The following is a 10,501-nucleotide window of genomic DNA, read 5'->3' on the forward strand; positions in this document are numbered from 1 at the left end:
CAAACAGTTTCGTAATGAAGTAGAGAAACAAACTAGAAAAAGTATTAAAATTTTTTGATCTGATCAAGGAGGTGAATATCTTTTCAGTGAATTTCTGACATATCTAGGAGAGAATGGGATTCTCTCTCAATGGACCCCTCTAGGGATACCATAGCATAATGGCATCTCAGAAAGGTTGAATCAAATCTTGTTGGACATGGTTCGGTCCATGATGAAGTTTGCAACTCTGTTGATCTTCTTTTGGGGATATGCACTTGAAATAGCCTGTCTTATGCTCAATAATATTTCGAGCAAGTCAGTTAGTAAGACACTATATGAGATATAGTCAGGATGTAGGCCAAACCTCTTTTAGTTTAGGGTCTAGTGGTGTCTAGCATATGTTAAATGATTACAAACTGACAAGCTCAGTCCTAAGTCTGATAAGTATAATTTTATAGGGTACTCCAAAGAAATGAGAGGATATTATTTTTATCTGTCTGTTGAACAAAAGGTGTTTGTCAGCAGTAAGGCATATCTTTTGAAAAAAAATTCCTTAGTGAAGGAATAAGTGCCTCTAAAATCAAGCTTGATGAAGTTCGACAGGTAGAAGAACCGACACCAATGATTGAATCTGAACTAGATTTGATGAGATCAAACTTGGAGCCTAATGAACAAACATCCTTGAGGTGATCCGGTAGAGTACTGAGTCAATCGGACAGATACTTAGATTTATTGATCCAGAATGGAGATTCTGTCGAACTCAATGAGAACGATGAGGATCCGATCACCTACATGGATGCAATACAGAGATTCGACTCTGATAAATGGTTTGAAGCCATGAGATCCAAAACGGAGTCCATGAAGGTCAATGATGTATGGACATTAGTTGACCCACCTGAAGAGGTAAAGCCCATAAGGTGTAAGTGGGTCTTCAAGAGGAAGAAGGGTCCAGGTCAGAAGGTAGAGACCTATAAATCCTGTTTGGTTGCCAAAGATTATCTTCAATGTTATGGTATTGACTATGATGAGATATTTTCTTCTGTGGTAATGCTCAAATCTATTCGGATCGTGCTTGCAATAGCAGCATATCTGGACTATAAAATCTAATAAATAAATGTGAAGACAGCTTTCCTAAATGGAGAGCTGAATGAAGAGGTGTATATGATACAACCTGAAGGGTTCATATCTACAGATGAGTCCAAGGTGTGCAAGCTTCAAAGATCTATTTATGGATTGAAGCAAGCATCTTGGAGTTGGAACATACATTTTGATAAAGTGATCAGAACGTATGGCTTCATTAGGAATAGAGAGGAACCCTATATATATATAAGTGGGTAAATGGTTCAATAATTATATTTCTTATGTTGTATGTGGATGATATTCTCTAAATCGAGAATGATGTCCCTGCATTATAAAGAATAAAAGTGTGGCTGTCGTCATAATTCTCCATGAAGGATCTGGGAGAAGCAGCTTACATCCTAAGGATGAAGATCTATAGGGATAGATCTAAGAGGCTGCTTGGGCTCTCTCAATCCACATACATAGATACTATGCTGAAATGGTTTAGCATAAAAAATTTCAAGAAAGACTATCCTTCGATAGGTCAAAGAATTTCTCTTTTGAAAGGAGATTGTCCAATAACTCCTTAAGAGAGAGAACATATGAGTAGAGTTTCATATGCTTCGACAGTGGGTTCTATTATGTATGCTATGATATGTACGAGACCAGACGTGGCATACTCATTAGGGGTAGTGAGTAGATACCAGTCCAATCCAGAAGAAAACCACTGGAAGGTCGTAAAGACTATTCTTAAGTATTTAAGAAATACTAAGGATCAGTGACTTCTGTATGATGAAACTAACTTGAAACTTGTGCGGTTCACCGACTCTAGCTTTCAGTCAGATCATGACGATAGAAAAAATATGTTGGATTATATTTTTATTTTAAATGATAGAGTAATCTGCTGACAAAGTTCTAAATAAAATATTATGGTAGACTCTATTTGTGAAGTAGAGTATATCGCGGCATCCGATACTATGAAAGAAGCTGTATGGTTGCGAAAATTCATCGGTGAGCTTGGAGTGGTACCATCCGTTGAAGGCTCCATCTTGTTATACTAGGACAATACTGGAGCCATTGCTCAAGCCAAGGAGCCGAGATCCCATCAGTGCACCAAACATATTCTATGTCGTTATCACCTTATTCGGAAGATTAAGGATCGAGGTGATGTCAACCTTTACAAGATCGATAGAAGAGAGAACCTGGCCAACCCATTTACTAAAGTTCTCAAAATCAAAGAGTTTAATGATCACAGATCGAAGATGGGTATATGATACTGTATCGATTGGCTTTAGTCCAAGTGAGAATTGTTGGAAAATATGTCCCAAAGCCAATCCTTAGACGATTATGCTCATCTTGTAAACTATATATAACTTTTTATTAATAAAAAATATTTGATATTTTTATTACAAATTAACTATCTTTGAACTCCTGTGTTGTAATGAAGTCCTTAAGACTATATATATTAATCAACAAAGAAGGATTTGTCGTTAAGTCCTTAAAATTGTTCGCGATCAAATGATATGCTATTCCTAGGATGATAACGATATCAAAGGTAGGTCATCGTGTGCCATAGGAGTTGATTGCCTTCTTAACCAAGAAGTGTGGAGATACTATTATGACATGCAGATGGAATATAGGAGTATATTCACATCGAACGTGACCATGTGTCGAGCACTCTGCTGTCAAGAGTAGCTTATGAAGGGTATGGATATAAGTGTCCCTCCGATCTGAGATAACCACAGTGACTTGTAAGCAACTCACTATACTTTAGTATCGGACTATTTGAATTTCTAACTTAGTGACAAAAAGATACTAGGTGCAGTCATGTCCTTATCAAGTCGGTGTGCAAGTCAAGTTGGAATTGACCCCTCTACATCCTAATATTTTTTAGCATGTCAGACTTTATATTTTTTCTCCACATCCTAATATTTTTTTTAGAATTTTTTGGGATGCCAAAAAGGGGTTTTGGCATTGATTCATGGCATCCTTTCTTGGAAAGTCTTAATTCCTAGTCTATAAAAAAGGGACCCTTCTCTTGGACGTCCCATGATTAGTTTCTTTGTAGATTTTTTATTTTGAAAGCCTCTTCTCCTCCTCCTCTCTTCCTCCTCTAGATCTCCTATCACTTTGGAGTATCCAAGATACTTGTAGAAGATGGAAGAGGTTAGCTATCAAAGTTGTTTGCAGACTAGCATCTCCGAGCCCCTGATCTGTGCCAATCTTCATGTGGATTTTTCTATAGAGGCCAGATGACTTTGTGTGGCTGTGAGTGATCTGAGGAACACCCTCTCCAACTGTTGGATTAGAGAAGATCAAAATCAAAATTTGTTTGATACCGATCTCTAACTTATTTTGATTCCTATTGTAGATATAATGGTTAGATCTAGAATTTCAACATCGATGAGATCGATGTGATTTTTACTTTTAGATCTAAAGCATATATTTTTCATATCAAATATTTTGATGTGATAGTCTAAGATTAGATCTTATACATATATTTAGAATTAAATTATTTAATCTATTATTTTTACTGCATAAAATTTTTTAATTACATGTACTAGACTATCGCAAATTTTTTTCACCAATAGTGATCCACACAGGAACCAATCCAAGGACAGTGCACCTTCCTGAATCTTGCTTCAAGAGTTCTAGCCCCTAAAACTTGAATTACCTCGATCTAGTCAGGTTTCTTCAAGAACCTGACTTCACCCTCTCAAAGACACTCATCTGGACTTCTAAACCTCTTCTTCAAAACTTTCTTTGCCCTTATTTGGACTTAAATAAGGCATTTCTTAAACATAGAAAGCCTTGTCCTAAACAAGAGTGAGGAAGGAGAGGAGAGAACCTTGTTAGAAGAGAATTCTGATCAAAATTGGAATGCCCTAAAATCCAATGCCCATAGGCTTTTTATAGGTAACTAAGGGGCATGTGGGGAAGAGTCATAACTCTTTCTCATGTCCTTAGAAGGTGGTGTGAGTCTTGAGAGAGAGTTCCTTCAAATAGAAGGACTCTTCTCTGAAGCAATGCACCCCTACACAACTCCCGACACGCATGCTGCAATCAAGCAACTCTTTGGCATCCTTCTCCTATTTAGATAAGCCTAAACACTTGCTACATTTATCTTTATTTGAATAAGATTTTAAATGGTAGATATTTTAGATATGGAATGCCACCTTCTGCCCCATGGCAGAAGGACTCTTCACTTCAAAAGCAACATGACCTTCACCCATCATCGTGTGCGCATGTACCAAAGGGGCATTTATGGTGTCTCTTCCTCTTTCAAATAATTATGAAAAAATATCATGATTTATCCTCATTTGAATCTGATTCGATAAGCAGGATAATCAAGTGGGGACCGCCTCCTTCTACCCCTTGGCAAAAGGACACTACATGAGAACCATCACATGGCATCATTCCTCCACGTGTGTGCCTTTCTTTCCAAGTTTTCTCCACACCATATAAAGTCCAAAAAAAATACATCTCAACCTTTGAGATGTGTGCCAGAGAGTGTAGGGCATTTGGGCTGCCACATGGGTCTTAATCCTAAAGTAGAAGGACTCTTGGTCCTTCCTCATGTCGAAATGCGCACGCTCACAACTCTTGCATGCCTAGAGTCCAACTAAGCTTGGACTCTTGATTATGGTGCCCCACAAGGCTATGTGGTGCCATCCAATGGCAGTCATGTTGGAAATTATGTTCTAAAATCAATCGTGTGATGATTGAATTTTTCTTTGTATATGAATTATTAATTAATAAATAAAAATTATTCTAATACTTTTCATTACAAAGTTACATCTTCCTTAAACTCTTATATTGTGATTAAGTCCTTAAAACTATATTAGTATATGATAAAAAGAAGATTTATCATATAGTTCTTAAATATATTCATGATCAAATAATACGTCATTACAAAATGATGATGTTTATCAAGTGGAGGTCATTGTGTGCCATATGGGTTGGTTGTTCTCTTAACTAAGGAATGTGATGACACTGGTATGGCATACAAATGAGATGTAAAAGTATATCATCACTAAACAAGTGACCCACCTGCTGAGCATTCTGCTGTCAAGAGCTGCTCGTGAAGCATATGGGCATAAGGATCCTTCAGATCCGAGATCACCATAATGACTTGTAAGTAACTCACTGTGCTTTGGTGTCTGACTATTTGGATTTTTAATACAGTGATAGAAGGCTACTAGATATAGTCAAGTACTCGCAAAATTTATGTATGGATCAAGATGGGATTGACCCCTCTAAATTATTGGAGTTGATGTATTGCTGTATTTCAATTTAGTAAAGTCTTGGCCAGGATAATCTATGAGATAGATTTGAAAGGTTGACATACAATGTGGATGAAGCAATTTGGGTTGATAGTTAAACCTAGACCATCCTAGAGCATTCAGGGTCAAAGAGATAAATTATGCAGTAACTATGTGTATGAGTTCTGAAATATTCTTTTGTGATAATTCAACCTATCTAGACATCAAAAATCATTGCTAGATGGTATCTCGATTAGTGCAGAAATCGATTCTTGTGCTACCGATTTAGTGTTTGAACCTATGGAGTCATGCACACAAATCAGACAAGGTAGAGAAGTATTGGCCTATGTTCATGTGTCTAATTTAAAAGTACTTGATATGATTGAACATATAAGCTAACTTGATTGAGAATTAAGTTATGGATCAAATGGAATTGAAGAGTTGACTATGTCTAGCTAACACTACACATGAGGTTCAAATTCAATCTCGGAGATGAACAGTTTTTGATCTATGATTCATGATACCTATGAGAGATTGAATTTAAGTGTTAATTAATTTTATATTAGATTTAAATTAGTTAGACTTAATTGGATTCAAAATTTTAAGTTAGAATTAGTACAAAAGTCCTAAAGAGTTTGGGATTGACAGTCTTTCGAAATTATTTTGAATCAGCTTCGAATTGTTTCGAATCGATCTTTTTTTGGATGAGATCTTTGGAGTTTTACTTGCATTGAGATTCTCTCACTCCCTTGGCTGACCAACACCTAGGATGGTGCTAGTTGTTGGCATCCCATGTGGGTATGGGAATGGATGCATTGTGGGTGCCATATATGATGGCAATTCTATATTATGTAGGAGTCCTTTCATGAGTTTTGAACTGATTTAAAGTATGTTTGAATTATGAGTCCTATACTTATTGGGTTATGAGAATCATCTATAAATAAAAAAGGTCTCTACCTATGGATGCATAAGAGATAGCAAACAAATCGGATTGAGAGAAGAGAGAAAGAGAGAGAGAGGTGTAAGAAGGGACCCCTTTCTTCCTTGGCATCACCCCTCCTTGCCATCCATCTTCTCCTTGTCATGGGCCCTACCTTGGGCATCCCCCTTACTGGTGTGAGGCATCACACCAGCATCTCTTTTCCCTCATTTGGTTGGGTTGCGAAGGTGCTTTGATCAGTGGTCATCCCGCTTTCCTACATTGCCTGGCGTGCATGTGAAGTAGAGAGTCTGTATTTTCAGACCTATATGAAGGTTGAATCTAGATTTTAAAGATTTGATTCTTAGTTTCACTACTATTCAAGTAAGAATTTAATTCTTATTCATATATATTTGTAGAAAATTTTTTGATGCAACCTTGGTTATCCGGAGAGAAACAGGTTTCCTTCCCTTCAATTGATATCAGAGCTAGATTTTGATACATAGATGTATAACTAATTTTTTTTAAATTATTTATATATTATATGTAATTAAAATTTTATGTTAAATATTAAATTTGATTTAAATCTATTTAAATAAAATTTTTGATCTAATTTTGATTGGATTAAATGATCCTAATCAATGGTTGATTAAGATTGTTATAATACTGTTATAACAAAATTTTGTTGTTGCTGAACTTTTGTTGGAATAACAATCTGATTTAAAATCTATTTTAAATTTATTTTCATAAAATTTTAATGTTGTTATTTTCATTAAGAAGTGGGACTTATTTCAGATCTAAATTAGATAAAATTCAACACTACACCAAAATAGATTTAACCAAAAATTTGATCCTTATGCATTCATATTTGCATCTAATTAATTTTCTATTGAAAGAAAAATATCCTACAAGTCAATTACATATGGGATACGATCGGATATTTTCTATAATTTAACTTCTAAACTTATGTAATTAACATTGATATTTAATAAAATAGATATTTTGATTTATTATATGCTGTATTTTATTATTATCTTTTTAAGATTATAATAAACCCCACAGGTTTGGACAATGATTTTAGGATCATGATGAGATCATACTAGTGAGACCTAAATTCTTAATAGCCATGATCTAAAATATTCTTAGTCATTGGTTCATTGAGTTAGAGATCAATGACATCGATAAAACTGGCATGTCCTATGTATGCTCAGTGATGAGGGTGGTTGATCTCACAACCACTTGTGTGGTGACACTAATACAAGAATGTGTGTGCTTATTAAATAATGAGTTCATTAAATAAACATGTTAGATAATATCTGATGAAGTGTTATTTACATGTCAGCTGATGGTTCTCTAGTGGAAGTTGTGTAAGTGATCCTTTGACCTGACATCGCCATGGTACCTTGTGCACATGAATTCATATTTTGGTTCACTTTCTAACTTATTTCTCTAATCTTTGTATGGGGTGTTCTAGATGTGGTGAAGTATACATGAAGGTTGTGAGTGATCAATAAGGGATCAGTCATTCCTAATAAAGGAAGCGAACATCCTATGTGATCTCATAGGTCGATGATTCTGGAAGTCTTTGGCCAAAGTAGAAGGATAATTATAAAAAAATTTCTAATGTATCATCAAGTGAATCATTTTCTTCTGATCAAGATACATATAGATAAATAATTATGTTTGATATGATTCTATGCCCACAGCTCATCCGGGATGTTGTTTGACTGAAAGATTGAATTACACGACAACTTATCACTGAAGGATATTTTGATAAATTTTTATCAAAATTTTAAATCTTTTGGATAGTCATGACATGTTGCTAGATATTAATCTTAACTTGTAGACTTATCAAAATTAAAAGAATTTAATTCAAAAATTAATTAGAAAGAGTCCTAGTTGATTGGGACTCTTGAGCTGACCTAATCTGATTGGATTAGGATTACGTCAAGAGTCTGTATCTACTGCTGGCTAAATTTAGAATTCAATGGGTCACACACTTTTAGATTTAATTAAGATTTAATATAAATCTTAAGAATTAATTTGATATGTTAGCACATTGTATGAATCCAAATTTCTAAATAGGTTCAATTCAAAGTATTTGAGCCAAACTAGATCAGTTGCCTTTGACCTAATAGGATTGGGTCAAATTTAATTTAGTTCTTATCCAACTTGGAAGTGTTTCAAGTGCGGAAAGAGTCCTCTATGCCCATGAGGTCTCACACTTAAAAATAATTGCCACCACCCTCTTAATCATGTTGAGAAGTGAAGAGTCCTTTTTCATGAAGGCTCTTATCCATCTCTTCGTTTCTATCCAGATTCTTGTTTATTACATGCCAAATTAATGTGAAGAATTTATGGGGTGTATAAGATGAGGAGTCCTTCTATGTAAAGGCTCTTCTATACCAAATAAAGTCACAAAGATTAATTTCTCCACGTGAAAAGTTGGAGCACTAAGAGTTGGCGCCCCTTGGTCCTACCTCAAATCCCTTCTTAGCCTATTTATATGGGGCATCCCATATGGGCTAAGGGCTGGATTTTTGGGTGAAATTAGAGCTAATTGGTATGTAATAGATGAGAAAAATTTTGAAAAAAAATTGAGAAAAAGGGAAAGAAAAAATTGAGAGAAAAATTTATAAGAAGGTTGGTGAGAAAATTAGCAAGTGTTGCTAGTTTATCTAAGAATTTGATTTTTCTATATGTTGGAGCCCAAAAATTATTAGAAAATATGTCCTAAAGCTAATCATTTGATAATTATGCTAATTATAAATGTATATGAATTGATCAATAATAAAAATTATTTGATCTTTTTCATCACAAGATTACATCTTCTAACGAACTCTTATGTTGTAATGAAATTCTTAGGACTACTTTGATCGATAAAGGAAGATTTATCGCATAGTCCTTAAATTGGTTCGCGACCAAAAGATATGCTATTATTAGGATGATAGAGATATCAAGTATAAGTCATGGTGTTTCATATATGTTGGTTATCCTCATAACCAAATAGTATGAAGACACTAGTATGGCATGCAGGTGAGATGCAGGAGTACATCATCATTGAACGTGACCAATTATGGAGCACTTTGCTGTCATGGATAGCTCATGAAGGGTATGGATATAAGTGATCCTTCGATCTGAGATCATCTTAGTGACTTACAAGCAACTCACTGTACTTTGGTCTCGAACTAACTGAATTTCTAATTCAGTGACGAAAGGTTTCTGGGTGGAGTCAAGTACTTATCAAGTAGGTACGTGAGTCAAGATGGGATTGATTCCTCCGAATTAGTAGGAATTAATGTATCAATGTATTTTAATTTAGTAAAACCTGGGTCTGGATAATCCATGTGATGGATTTGAAAAGATTAAAGTACAATGTGGATGACTTATCTAGGATTGATAATTAAATCCTACATTATTCTCGAGTATTAGGATCAAAGAGATAAATTATACGGTAACCATACACCAATAGGTTCTTGAATGTTGCTTCACCTTCATTCGACCTATCCTGACATCGGGTCACCATTGCTAGATGGTTATATCAATTAGTTTAGAAAGTTATTTCTATACTATCGACTTAGGTTCGAACCTATGGGATCGCACTTAAAAGAAGTTTTTGACTGATCATGTGGCTGACCAATGATTGAGAATCATTCAAGGGCTTAATCATCAATTCGATTGATGATTAGCTTTATACAAAAGTTACAATAAATTTATTTACTAAGTGTTAGTAAAATAATAAAAGATTAATTAGTAATTAAATTATTGATTAATTTAATTTAATTGAGCAAAGAGGATTAAATAAAATCTAATTAAATTAGATTCAATTAGGTTTGACCCGATTAGGTTGTGAGATGACATAACTGCTAAGGAAGAATTATCCCTGATTTGATCAAAATTTTGGTTCAATCAATTTTTAATTTGATTAGAATTTGATTAAGAAATTATGAATCTAATTAGATTAGATTTTATCTATTTTATTTGGACTAAAATTAGATGTGATTTGGATTGGATTCAAATAAGGAAATTAAGTCCATATTGGAATAGGACTCTTCTTCCTTGCGCCACCAAGTTTGAGATGCCATATCTCCTCACACCAAATATTTTTTGATATAAGATTTCTTCACACAAAAGGCCTTTCCCTTCTATTTATCACATCCAAAATTGGATAAGATCTGACTTTAAAAAGTATATTCAAATCACAATTGAAATAGGATACCTTTTAGATAATGTTTGACATTATCTCTAAGATCTTGCTGCCAACTTATTTTTTTCTCCTTAT

This window comes from Elaeis guineensis, chromosome 7 (genome assembly GCF_000442705.2).
Source record: "Elaeis guineensis isolate ETL-2024a chromosome 7, EG11, whole genome shotgun sequence".
In the NCBI taxonomy this organism is placed as follows: Eukaryota; Viridiplantae; Streptophyta; class Magnoliopsida; order Arecales; family Arecaceae; genus Elaeis; species Elaeis guineensis.